The sequence below is a fragment of the Excalfactoria chinensis genome, chromosome 11, assembly GCF_039878825.1.
Source record: "Excalfactoria chinensis isolate bCotChi1 chromosome 11, bCotChi1.hap2, whole genome shotgun sequence".
Taxonomy (NCBI): Eukaryota; Metazoa; Chordata; class Aves; order Galliformes; family Phasianidae; genus Excalfactoria; species Excalfactoria chinensis.
The window spans coordinates 12721362-12736217 of record NC_092835.1 but is presented as its reverse complement, the minus strand read 5'-3'; positions in this window follow the sequence as shown (position 1 = coordinate 12736217).

The window sequence follows — 14856 nt, the reverse complement described above, 5'->3', positions numbered from 1 at the left end:
GTGATTTATCTTCAAAAGAAAATAAATATAGGCTAGTATGATGGAATTTTATAGCTCTGCAGAATGTAACCCAGACACTGCTTTTTACCCTTTTCTTTGAGCAAAACCATTGGTTCACCCAGTGAGATAGAAAGCCAACACATCCACACTTCTCATGGGCCATACATTTTCTAGGTATTTTTTCCACAATGATGAACTGATCAGTGTTTAACTCTAGCAGTGGAAAAATAAAACATGAAAACAAAGACAGGAATATTATTTCATGGAAACAGATATGCCATTACTACTGCAGAAACCACACATTAGAATTTCAGTACTCAAGGAACTTCAATTCTCTGTATGTATTGAAACCTTTCCTCAAAACCTTATGCCCTACAGACACATATTAAATGTCATTTGTGTAAATAGACTCAATGTTGCTTTAAAATGTATAATCTACCAGCACAAAACAGAGTACAAATTAACCATAAAAATATTTAGCCAGCATGATTACAGGTGCTTACAGGTTCCGCTAAGCCCTGTGATGCAATTAATGGCCCAGACCAGCCCATTTGGGCATATCCACACCATGCTACACCAAAGTTTGTACTGATCATTATAAGAATAAATGACGATTGTATAACAGTATGTTACGCATTATCATATTTATATAGCTACTACATGAGAGCTTTTAGCAGAACTCCAAAAACTTTGAGCTACAAATCTCTAGGGCACACACATCTCCTAATTGTATGGCAGCCTGGGAAAAGGCATAAAGATTACATCAGATTCATTTCTTCTCATTCTTTTATGAGATGATGAGTTTGATCGGTGAAGTTGGGAAGTATAGACATAATTAACTGCACTGCTGTAAGATCTTTGATGAATACCAACTCTTCATTTCATTAAAATTTAATGTTAAAAAAAAAATAAAATAAAATAGACAGGCAAACATTAATGAATTACAAAATGAATCATTAATAAGAAAAGAGGTCAATGCGTTTCACATTTTCAGTATTGACAAAAAAGAAAAATACATAAATATTGATCAAGTCTGCAGATACCATTTAGAGAACTAAACTAAAGCATGAATAGGTCATCCATATCCAGCTAAAACAGACATCAAAAGAAGTCAAATGTCAGCTCGTCTGCAAACAAATGTAGGTGGCCATACTTACCGAGTGAAGTATCCTGGAAAGCAGCAACACTGTAAAGTATCTTCGAATTGTAACCGGCAGCAGACAACTCAGTATCACGGGCACCAGGCCACATGAGCTACTGAAATAGGTCTTCTGTTGCATAAGCAATGAAGAATACAATTCCATCTGTTTTTCAGATCACCACTAGGGTACAGATCTTGAGGATCTACTTTTCAAAAGGATTAAATATTGACAAACTTCTTTCTTTTTCTTTTTATTTTCTCTTTTTTTTTTTTTTTTTTTCTTTTTTTCCCCACCTCCACAGGACAGTTAAATGTCCTTAATTAGAAACAAGTGAAAGAAAAATGTACAAAAAGAGCAGTTACATGCTTAAAGTCCTTGTGGAATGCTGTTTTTTTGTCTATTTCTTTAAAACAAAGAAACAAACATGCTTTTACAAGTAAGATTAGTAAAACAGAATTCAGGAGTCATACCACTTTCCTTAACATGAGGAAAACAAATGAATTGACTTACATTCCACATTGCACAGCGCAGAATAAATGACATTTGCTTGGAGGCCACAGAACACCTGATATACACATCTATATGGAATACTGGTGGGCAGGGTGATTACTACTAAAAACAGATTTAAAGGGTACCCTGTTGTCGGGCAGATTGTAGTTGAGAATTTTAGGATGCTTACAGAAGTTAATTAAAGAGAAGCACTGGGAGCATCACAAGGCTATAAATTCCTCCCTCATACCTTATGGGGCTCAGTGCTGGAACTTTCCATATGTCTGTTTTTAACTGGCATAAACTTGTTTTGACCTTAATCAGCATTTTAGACTACCATTACATGGGGAGGAGAGAGAGAGAAAAGCAAGGGAGAGATTATTAATCAAAGAGGCTTGCTGCAAGATGCATGTAATGAGAAGATTGGCCCTCCTGATCTATCCACTAGGATGTTAAAAACATCAAAATGAAGACAACACGACATTCTATAATCTAACCGTTCTACAGGAACATAAATTAACATACATTTTGCAATCAAACCAGCAAGAACTTGAAGAACAGGTTTATCGTATCTGCAGGTGTCAAGTATCGTAAAACATATAAATTAACAAGTCTGTAGATTATTAAATGACAGTCGAGATGCCAGCTTTCCTTTTTTTATCATGGAAGATATTCCCAGGATCTGTGACATCTGTGGTGGCTAATCCCCCATAGAGAAACTGACATTAAAAGGAATTCACACTGTGGTAAAGCCATACACCATTACAATGTCAGCTATGGCTTCCCAGAGCTTTCCTGGATTCTAGGCTGTGGAGTGGATTATGAGTGAAAAACGACAAAGCTGGTTTCCTATGTGCACTGCAAACAGCAAAATATATGAATGTGACTGTGAACTAAGTTGCTGTGATAGATTTCCAACCTACCTTTCACAAGAAAAAAAATACATCCCTACACACCACTGTTTTCATCTGCTTTCCTGAATGCCCTGCTATTCTCAAGAAACTTTTTTTCCAACTATTACTTACATCTCTTTCAGCATATGAAGTACACCTGAATTCTTAATTTGATAAAAATGTAAAGATAGCACTGTGAAATATCCCTGCAAGTTCTCCAAACACTGCACAGTAGACAAATATGTAGGTTATTCACAACAACCCTTCAGGGAAAGGCTCAGAACAAGGAATAAGCAAGCCTTTTACCGCACCACCTCAATCCATGTAGTTAATTAGTATAGTCTTGTCCCTGTTCCAAACCCCTCTACGCATAACTTCTATACCTGACCTCAGAAAGGTTCCTGAATTTGTGTTCCAAACTTGATCCCTCTGACCAGGAATCCAGGAACTTCTGTTCTTGCTTCCTCTGATAGAACCCTCCAAGTTAACAGTCTTTTTGCCATTCAATTTCTGATCAGGACATGCTCTTTTTCCTTCCGATTTTGGGTTGCGAACTTTGCATCTCAGTAGGACATCCTCAATCTGACATTACCAGATCCTTGCTGTGCTGTAAGTCTTCTAACACAAACCAGCTCAAAGACTGAAGGCTCATGTCACTTGAGAATTCCATTGTCATTCTTGCAGAAATACAACCTATACAATCAACGGAGGTCAAATGATTGTCCACTATCATGTGGCCAAAGAAAACAAATCCAAAAACTAACAGATGACTTCAAAAAAGAACTTTGTTTCAAAGTGCAGCTCCTTCACTGTAAGCGGCTGCTTGCTTGTAAGTAGCTGGGCCAGCAGGGGTAAATAAGTGACTGTAAGGAACAGTGGGAAGAAAAGAGACAAATCCCCTGTACCAAACTGCATCAGGAAAGAACAGAACTGCTACAGATCCCAACTGAATTTGTAGGCAGCATTTGACAGGAAAATATATATATATAAATAAATAATTTAAAAAGTGTTTCTGTCCCTTTACTTTTAGAAGTAAAACTCAAAGAGACACAATCTTCAGACATCTTGGACAAGGAACCATAAAGGTCAAGCTTATTTACAACCCAGGACTAACTCTTCATAGCAGTACAGCAGTAACTCTATACACACAAAAACATCCCAAATACTTCATTTCTGAAGTGTTAATCAGACTTTCCATGAGCCTTGAAACACAACATTCTTTCAACCAAAATAGCATCCTCAAAGTAATACTACGTATTTTTGCTTTGCTGCTATGACAAGAATGGCAATTACTGACTACACACAGATTCCACTTACTTAGGCAAAATTACTCTTTAAAAAAAGAGTATTTTATACTAGCTTATGCAATAGTAAAGATCCAAATGTAAACAATTTCTATACCATATTTACCTCTCATTGTAATTTAAATCATTTACTATGTCTACAGCGTACACCTAAATTGCAAAACCATCCTATAATTTCATATCTGTGCTATAATTATATGTATATAATTATATATATGTATTCATATCTCACTATACTTCCATTCTTTAGCCCAATATGGCAACTAATCTCAATGAGTGCTTCCCCATGGACTGTATATCATCTAGGGGAAAAAAAAGCGTAATTAATTAGCACTGGAGAGAGAGGAGAAACTTCAACAAGAAGCCTTAAATAATTAAATAATTAAAATTAAGATTTGAGTTAAATCAGAAGAATCACATTAAAGAAAGACTGACATGCATCATTATAAAAATAATATGAACAATGTAATTAAATTGCTGATACATTTTTTCCCCCTGGAGTCATCTAAGAAAGGAGACAGCTACCTGGTGGAAAATGCTCTAACGCCATCCCAACTAGCCCACAGCTAGCACCTTTATTCATTACTGCTTCTGTGAGAGCTACAGCAAAAGGCTGTTGTGGCAGCAGCCTATCCTCCAGTACCACCGCTTCAACTATGTTCTGTCCCATCACCCTGATGTATTCCAGGCTTCTCAGGATTACCCGATCTGTTGAGAATAGCAACAGTCACAGTGGATTGGTGGTCACTGAAAGTACCTGCCCTACTGCACATGAATGCTGCAGCAGCTCTGAGCAGGGCAATGCCTTCTATCACAGCCCTGCAGGATTTTGCAGGCTCAAATCCTTAAAAAGTAAAGGAATTTTCTTCTACACAATGTGTCAGTTCTTAGTGTTCTATTTATTTTTAATCCAGTTACATCATAAATCACATAAGCATGAATTATGAGCAAATAAAACTATGAGACAGAAAGTTTTCCTGAATTTTAAAAGCTTTGATTTCTTAATGGGATTTGATGTACATTACATTTTGAGTCACTGAAAATATGATTAGGTAAAAATATAGCAAAGTATTCTGGGCCATAACTTCACCAAATATAAAAAGCTGTAGCTCCATTATGGTTTTTATTTAGTTAGCAAGCTATTTTGGGTAAGAACCAATGAAACCCTAACCTCTATAGCAGCACAGCAAGGGTACATGTCAGACAACACTGTAATGTGCTATATTCTAATGCTAATCAAAAACAAAAATAAGGCTAACAAAATGCATTTAAAAAGTAGCATCAGTTGTCACATGAGTGTGAAATCCACCAGCCTGCTAATATTCGTCTCAAAATCACCAACTCTTCCTTCTAAACAGTGGCAGTTTTTCTCTATGTGATTAACACAACCATAGATCCACAGATTCTCCCTACTGTTAAGCAAATGTTTATCTGATTGTGGAACTCAGGCACTGAAATATGGAACTTCAGTTACACATAGAAGCAGCAGTTCCTATAATGTCACATCTGAAGTCATAACAGATATCCTTTCAATAGTATAAAAATCTCAGTACTATGCAATATTACTGGAAAATCAGTACTGACCTAAATGCTGAATAATATGCTCAAAGAAAATGAGTGAAGATGTAGAACAGCAGTAACATTCCAAGCGGTATGTGCTGCACACAAAAGTGCTAATGCTGCCTGCATTAAAAATGTAAGGTGCATGCAAGAAGCATGCACTGAAGGACTTCAATGGCTTAAAGGCTAAAATGCCACACTGACAACAGAGTACCTCCCTAGGAATAGGAGTCTGACCAACAGGTAATCTTATAAAACGCCTCCAGGCTAGGAGGCAGAGCAGCCATGTGCCATTCAGAGAACAGCTTAAATTCCATTTTGTCGTGGTAAAAGTTAAACAAGGAAGCCACCACTCCAAACACAGTTCTGCAACCCTGGTTTGATGTTCTAGAGGTTGGGACAGGTGGACTGAGGTTTTTCCTCACGTCTGAATGCTAAAATCAGCCTAGAGATTTTTGGTGGAGTCACATGCAACTTAAAACTGAACACTAAAAACAGCTTGAAGCAGCCAGAGGCAAACAATAAAATAAAATTAGGCAGCAGGAAAGTCAAGGACACAGGAAGAAAGGCATGGTAATACAGCCCTGGGAGAACACTGGGAGAGAAAGCAAGAGCAACTACACACCTTCTAAAACAAAAGATTAGGAACTATAAGCCAGGAAAATTTTTTGCTGCCATTTAATTCCAGCCATTATTAGGACTACACATGTTCTTTGTGAATACGGAACTGCTCTCATGTCTTTCTACATAAAAAAAAATTCTTCCCTTTACAGAAACAACCTGTAAAACTCTGAATAACAAGAAATAAAGCACTTCTGCTATTAATATCCTGCATTTATGGAATACCAGTTGTCATCAAGAATACTGAGCGTAGCAGCCACTCCCAGAGAAACAGACCCATCGTAAAACATTCAGCAAGTGGTTAAGTGATTAGTAAAGGACAGTGAAACATCTATCTACATTTGGCTAAAAATAAATAGGGATGAAAGAACATGACCAGATTTGCTATAGATGCCAGAACTTCAAACATATCTGTTTTGGAGGATATTCTTCATAAGCACCCACACAAACAGCCACCATGATCTGATACACTGAGGTGATTTATCATAAAAGAGCAGTAGGTTTTATCATTGCACTTGTAGTACAGGTGACACACAACTCATACCAAGAGGTCACTTCAGCATTTTCCTTCAAGAAGATTATTTTATTCTGAAAGTATAAAATGCTCACTCTAATAACTCAGATATTTTAGAGACAATGCATCAAAAACATCCCTTCTGTGGTCTTACATGACATAGAGCCCTAAGCAATGGCTGCACAAGAAGAATCCCAGCAGAGTGGACATCTTTATAGCCTCTGTATAGCAAAGGTTTAGGTACACAGAACTGCTTTTGTAATCCGTAGTGTTATCTTGCAGCGTTACCCTGTATTTAGTTATACTGTGCATGTCATCCATATTACTAAGAAACCAGACTCCCTTGATCAAACATTCAAGATCCACCGCTTCTAGTTATTCTGAGCAGCAGTAAGTAGCTCCAATATAACAAGCACACTTCTGCCAAAAAGATGATCAGTGGGACTAACCTGAGAAGTAAGGCTGACAGTATTCAAAAGTATTAACTAGAATATATGCTAAAATTAAAAAGAAACCCAACAACCCAGAGGTCCAGCACAGTTGCCAACATTTTTCCCTTTCGTGTGTTCTCTAGAGGGGGAATCAAAACTGAACTGTAACCAGGAAACCAACATAATAGCATGAACTGAAGTTTCTTTCATCTAAAATGACCCAAAACGCCCTCCTGAAAAGAAGAAGAAAAAAAAAAACCTTGCCTTCCCACACTGCTGCTAAATCTCTGCGTTAGAAATCTTTGCAAATCTAATGCGCTCAAGAAATGTGATGAAAATGAAATTAATGTACTTTTGTACATTGGAGGATTTGGAAGAATCCCCTTTCTTTTGAACATATAAAATGAAAAGATCCACAACACCCAGAAGGCTGTGAATAATTATTTTTACTAACAGGACTGCCAGAAATTTTTAAACACTTACTAAGCACAAGATTTCAAGATAAAAAAAAAAATTAACTTTTAAGTTTTTTTTCCCCAGATTCCTTTCCTCAACAGAATTCACATAAAGAACTTATTTCAATTTTCCCCTCTATTAAAAATAAATGACATTAATAAAGCCAAAGAGGAGGCATTTCTATTCATCTAAAGTCAGTGAGGAAGCAGATTTATGCAGATAGATGTGGTAGCGAACACTACAAATCACCCCGAAGTGAGGCTGCAGCTCTTCAGTTTTGGCCTCCTTGTGAAGTAAACAATATGCTTGATTCTGCTCCGTGACGTACTGATTGCAGAGGTGTCACTCAACAGCATATGTTCACAGCTGACACAAGATACACGTTCCTCTTATTTCTTGTGTATTTTTGGTAGCTGAAGTTCTGCGCTAGTCAGTGCAAAATGAAAACCATGGAACAAAACTCAGAACTATTTATAATGAAAGCCAAATTCTTCTCTTGTTTGTACTGAAGTAATCCTACAGTAACTCAGCTTCAAGAGTAAAACTGTGTTTTGAATAAATCTGAGCTAAAATATTCCAGGTGTTGCACTAACAAACTGTAAAAAGTGTTTTTTTCTTTTGCCTCATGGACTAAGCTACACTCTTAGAAGGAGGTAGCATTTAACTGCTCACAAAGTGTAGTATTCTTGCTAAGAAACAGTGGTCCTGCCTATTTTACTCCACTTTCTGTTCAGCAAATATGACTATCAATACTTGATCTATAGAACAAATCGATGTCAGCTGTGAAATCCCCACCTGCCAAGTCTGACATAAGAATACAAGTACTTTTAACCTCTGTAAATCCAGATCTTAGTTCAGTGCCAGCCAAGGCAATCAGTCATGTTACAAAAGCAGAAGAACATCCTGGCTGCAAAGTGCCTCAAATGTTACATTCACAAAATAAGTTTTTTCAGCACAAGGAAAATGATGCAATCCCTATGGTCAATGCATATTACAATCTCCTTCTAATAAAAAAAGGCTTGAAGTCTATCAACAGAGACTATCAGAAGTTTGACTTTAAATTAAAACTCACACATTTAACTGAAAAGGTTATTACTTAATTAACTGCCTGCTGGCTAAGTGAAGTCATCACACTTACACCCTTACTCCCTGATCCAGCTGACATGAGCACACACTAGCCCAGTTAAGCCATGTGTTTCTTTCTTTGATAAATCCAAAGGCACCAGATATCTAGCTGGCTTATGGGGAAAAATAAGGAGAACTCTGGCAGCATTATTACTGCCAAAGTATTAAAGCAAAAAGAGTTGTCTGTGGCCGAGAAAAGGCTATGGAGCTTTTCTGCAATAAAGTGAATTAAACCTGAAAGATATTCAAGTCAATTAACCACCTGTGTAAACTGGTAATCTTCAAAAATACCAGCACTGTCATCTGGTTTACCTTAGACAAACAAATGTTCTGCTTTTTTTTAAATCAGACTGTGAAATAAGCCTTCTTGATAGAGTTCTAATGAAAGTCTGAAATAGCTGGGGGGACTGCTGAGTGAGCCATTGTAGGAAGCAATGCTGTATTTCTGTGGAACGCTTTAACACTACAGTGATACTGACAGGAGCATGGGAGTCTAAGGCAAACAGCTTCCCTCTAGAGAAAGCTTTTCACTTTGTGTTATCTTCATCCTTAATAATCATTCAGACTCACTTTATGCATTAGACGTTTTCTCACAAAATAATGCTCATTTTAATCACTACAGCAGAATAGGCCGTGCCACTTGCAGGCAGGTAGGAAGGTGTTCAGGTACTGCTGAGTCGGACATCAGCAAGCAGCTTAGAATATGGTGCTACTTTTAAAGATAAGAACTGTGCTTGATCTTTAGATACCCAAAGATCAGGAGTGATCTGGTGAATCACGTATCTAGCATTTCTTCCTCTAGCTCTCCTGAGCACAGTATTTACCTACTTGGGAAATGTTAGTAAAAGCAGAAAATATTTTTAAAAAATACTTTTAGAAAAAAGATATTCTCCTTTACATCCTTCAGTTTTTAGCAAGCATTTTCATTACACAGAAGTGGTTATTATGTTTTGTTTATGGTTATTGTTAGAAATGTGTGTAAGTCTTACAAGATCACGTGTTGAGCAACACTCACAAATAAATTAACATGCTCAGCGTGAGATGACAGAAAACAACTTTTCTGTTCCTTTTTGCTCCTGAGTTCAGCTTAGCGATACATCTCCAGAGAATTTAGTTCTGGTTTTTACCACATTGCTTATTGCTGTATTAGCATTAATCCCTTCCCAGGTCTTACAACTTGAATTATGTCAGAGTAATAATGAATCAAATCAAAACACAGAGTGACAGTGTTTACCTTATGCGAACATGGTATGAGACTGAAATTAGACTTGCTAAAATGCACATGCATAAAACTCTCTTCATTTAGACACATAATGGCCTACCATTTAGGAGTCCTAAGAAAATGTATGTATGCATTATGAATGAATTTCATTTCAGCACAAAGTGACACAACGTTGGACCTGTTAAAAGTTCACCATCCAAGAAGTTTTTTCACATGCTGTAGGAATACATTTTGCATCATTATTCAAGCCTTAATGGATTTTTTTTCCACTTAAGTCTCACCATTTCTCATCACACTTGCCTTTCTGATCTTTGCACAACCGTAACAGAACTTGACAATTCCCAATTACCTGCAGTTCTTCTCCCCGCTTGCTGTATGTTCACTGATGTGCTTAGCAATGTTCATTCTTCCTAAGCAATTTTTACTTAAATACTTCCTATTTTTCCTCTCTTTCCTCGCTGCACAAAGTAAGTTTGCAAAACTAAATCATTTATAAGCATCTTCTCTGTCAAATTTCAGTGCTTGTTATATAAAATCCTATTTGCATCATTATGGTTGCTCAGATGAGTGTTAAGTTGAGCCAAGTAGAACTGAGATCCCAGAACTTCTCAACAGTCACAGTGAGGCTGGTAAGAATTTGATCATCTTGCAGGCTACTGATGAAAGCTCTCATTTAGGTTATTGTCATTTTTTTTTTCCTTCCTCCTATTAAAAAAGACCTATGAATGGGCAGAAGGGACTGAAGTAATAAAAATCAGACTGTACTTCAGCTAAAAATCCTCCAAATAATTATCTCAATCACAGCATTTTTGATATTAAAAACTTCTAATCATTTTCCACACCCGGAATAGATTCTATGTGTTGTTAAATGCAGGCACAGGGCCAAAACAAGAAAAGTATTTTAGTAAGAATGACAATAAAATGTTTATCTTAATTTAATCAGACAAATAAGCAACCTGATTGGTAATCAAAACATTAAGCCTTATAAAAACTCTATAAGACTTACTTTATCCCATACTTGTTTTAAATCATTTTTGTTTATGTCAATAAGAATAACGATCCCAGGGTGTTAAGTAAGAAATCTGTAGGCTGATCAAATAAACCCAGTGCTATTGTATCTTAAAAAGGCCACCAGACTTGTAGAGAAAATACTCCTAAGTAGTTTGAAAACCATGTTATGCTACACTTGCATTTAATAAGGTAACGATTTACATTTATGCAGCACCTATTATTCCAAAGCAATTTACCACTCATAGCCTGAGATTATCACTTCATCTCCAGAGAAACTTGGCAACTATGAAGTGTTACTCTATACAATAAAGCAAGAATTCTGGCAGGTAGCAATAAATATAAGGTTTCAGTTGAATAAGTATGACTTATATCTATCCCTACAATGAAATCAAGTAGAATATTAAATTATTTTTCTGAAGTTGTATTGTCTTTTTATATGTAGCGTCCACTGGAAAAAACAGAATTAGTTTCCTTAGAAAGCAGAAAAACTTTTGCAACATACTTTGCAACAAACGTTCCCAGCAATACTGGTGTTCCAATCAGGACTCTGGAAGCGCCATCTACTGTATGCTTAAAACTTCTTCCTGTGCTGCTTCCTGTGCACGTTTGGCTGAAGAGCACTCAGGGATGGTTCCACTTTGGGAGCTACATTTAGAAATACCTCTACCTTTCACACGAATGGATGAAGATATTTCAATACAGGATTGAAGAGAAAAATAAATAGAAATCTCAGTCATTCAAAATGCTGCAATTTCCACAGGAAAAACTGTATAATCTTAAAACAAATGTATGTTGTATACTTTCATCTTCTGTTAATTTTATCTCTGGAATACACGTTTCCATGCTTTACTTTGCATCAACAAAGATGAGAGAGTGCTCTTCTAGAAAGAAAGAGAGAAAAAAAGAAAACAAAAACAAAGAAAAACAAAACCCTGGGGGCTAGAAGTTATGTGACTCAATGTACTATGGGCTTGGGGGAAAAATACTGGCTATCTTGCTGTAAGGTTAAGCACAGATGATGTTGGTTTTCCAGGCCATAGTAGCTTGGCATGAGAGTAGCTCTAACTGAAATTCATGTATTCTATGTGGGGAAAAGAAAAAGGGCCTTATTAGCCAAATGAGGACAGAAAATTTAAAACTGATGGAAAAAAATACACCTTCTTGCCCAATGAGCCCATGGAACCACCTGTCATAAGATAACAGAATAAAAACAACCCAAAAAAATCAGGAGTTTAAAACTTCAATTACATTCAGTCATTCCATTCTCAGTACGCAAGACAATGTCCTCCAGAGAGATCAGGGTATAACATCAGTGAATAACCATGCCAGCATTCATAGCATTCATCTCAGTTGCCTAATGCACGTCTATGTAAAGTTCTGTAACCCTGGTAGGCAATTTTTGGAATGAGCAGTCTCCTTTTGGAGGCACGAAGCGAACAGAAGAAGGACTTACAGAAAGGTACACAAAAAACCCACCCCAGTTTCATGATCACAGTCTGGTATTTCCCCCAGGCCTGCAGCATGCTGTAATTCAGTTACCCTTCTATCAGAGCAGGAAAGAAGGAAATGGCTGCAGCGAGGGGCTGACACCTGAAGCGCATTGCAGCATTCAGCTCAATCACTGGGGTGACTGACTGCATTTAATAGGAGATACAACAACCCTATGAGAAGCACCCTTATTGCTGTTTTCCTGTTTTAAATTAACAGGAAGAATAAATAAAACATTGATGGTGGTCAGATGAAAAAATCAGAAGGACTCCAAGCAGCAATGCGAACACCCTGTGGGAATAAATCATACACATGTACATCCACCTGTATCTCAGAGCGAATCCTTCATGCAGTCTGACAAGGCCATTTTGAATTGATCACATCCAGTTCTTTTCAGACAATCACGCACAAACACTTGGCATAACAATGTTAATAAGCAATGACAGAAGGAATCTGTGTCTATCCAAACAGACTGCGTCTGAGCAAGATAAAAGCCTTAAATTCCTTCCTTCACTCTCTGGACCAAATTCTTCATTTATTTTTTACAGGTGATTAAAAAAAATAGAAAATGGATCACTTACTGGTCATTTACCACAGTTCTTTCCATAGCAGTGCAGCATAATAAGGAGAAGCATAAAAAGGGCGTAGTGGAGTCATGTTTTTCTCAGCACCTGCACCCATATTCCCTCTCATACCACGTATTACTAAAGAATTTGGAAGAACTCTAATCTGTGCGGCATTCTGGAGCTTCAGCCCAGCTGAAATCGTCTCTCATGGTTTTCATTTCATTTCATGTTTCCCCACTGTCAACTTCCAATCCCAGCCCAACTTCTTAAAAGAATCTGTATTCTACTGCATGGAACAGGTTGAGATGTGTATGTATATATTCTTCTATTATTATTATTAAAGAATTTAAACACAGCAGAAGTTTGGGAGTATTAACAGCAATGACTACTTCACATTCTCACTTCGCTGTCTATACAAAAAAAAAAAAATATATCAGTAAAAAACTTCAGAAAATAATGAAGCCTTAAATAAATATGAAATTGTAAAACTAAGGGAAACTGATGCATTTAATAAAAGAAACATCCATGTTTTGTGACAGAACATCACAGCAGCCTAGTGAAAACGCGAAAAGGGCCATCAGCTGTTCCAAGAGCCATATTCAGAGAACAGAAAGATATCCTGAAAGAAGTGGTTTGCTTCAGCTCCAGTTTGCAGAGTAGCGTTACCCTGGTGCTCCTGTCCTCACTTTTGTCCCTTGACACGAACACCAGCGCACACAGCACACATTTCTGTCTGTGCACACACTGTCCTGCTGAGCTGCTTGCACTTTGTACAAGGGGTGCAGGCAAAGACAGGCTGAACAATTCATTCTCTGTTGTGTGGAGAAAAACAAACAGGCACCATCAAACTGACCTTCCCCCATCACCATCCCTCCACATCCTCACTGCACCAACATGCCTGTATTACAGTGTTGCCTCACAAGCTCAGCTGTAGCTGCTGCAGGTGTATGTGTTTGCGGTCACGCTGCACTGGGGACATTGCTGGCATCCCTTAGCCCGGCTCTCAGCACAGCTTGCAGTTTGAGGTATCTCCCCAAGAAGTTCAATGTGGTCATTTCCATTTTTAAGTTTAGTTTTCCTACTGTGAACCTGTCCAGGATCCCTGGACTAGCAAACAGAACAGCAGTAAGTTGCACACAGGCACCTTCAGAGAAAGCTGAGCTGAAACCACAACTGATTCTAGCAAATGTACTTTCTTGGCTTCCTGCTTGAAATTAAAGGTCTCCAAAAAAGACTGCTCATAGTAATATCACATACTGGGTTTAATCAGATAATCACTGCTGCTTTAACAAGCAAATAAGCATGGTCTACTGTGCATGCTTCTTTAACTTCAACAGGACTGGTTCATTTTCCTTTGCGTATTACACCACCAAGTGGCCTAATGCTCTTCAAATTTTCTTCTATTTACCACATTTCCTCTAGAGATACCAGCACAGAAAACTGTACAGAAAACAAGTACAAATTTAATATAAGTGTGAATTCGATTGTCATTTTTCCCTCTTAGCATCAACTTAAAACTCACTAGGAAGAGGATCATCTGCACCTTTATCTGGGTAATACTCTGCCAGTGACACCTCTGCTCCCTAAGTCAATTACCTGCTACAGCTGCCCAGGCAGCCTCCAGTTCCAACTAGTTTGCTATTCAGACTTCTCCCTCTTTTTGCTCCAAATCCTTTGAAATCCACGTGACCAAGGAGAAGTGTGGACGAGGGCTACATTTTCCACTCACCTCCACTCATGAAGGAAGCTAGATGGATCTAGCTGAATCCTGCTTAATTTTCCCAACCAATGCAGCAATGCCAGCCAACAACCAACGTCATAAATGTATAAATTTCATGCAATTTCATGCACATCTAGCAAAAATTTTGCTATCTAAGTTCCAAGTTACGCAACAAGTTATTCCTCCAGGTGCATAAAATCACTTTAAAAGAGGTGTATTAAAAGAGGTCCCAAGAGGACTTGGACAAGGTCACAGGGAGGATATTTACAAAACACAGACTTTTGCAAATTCACACAAGTCCAACAGCAAGATCA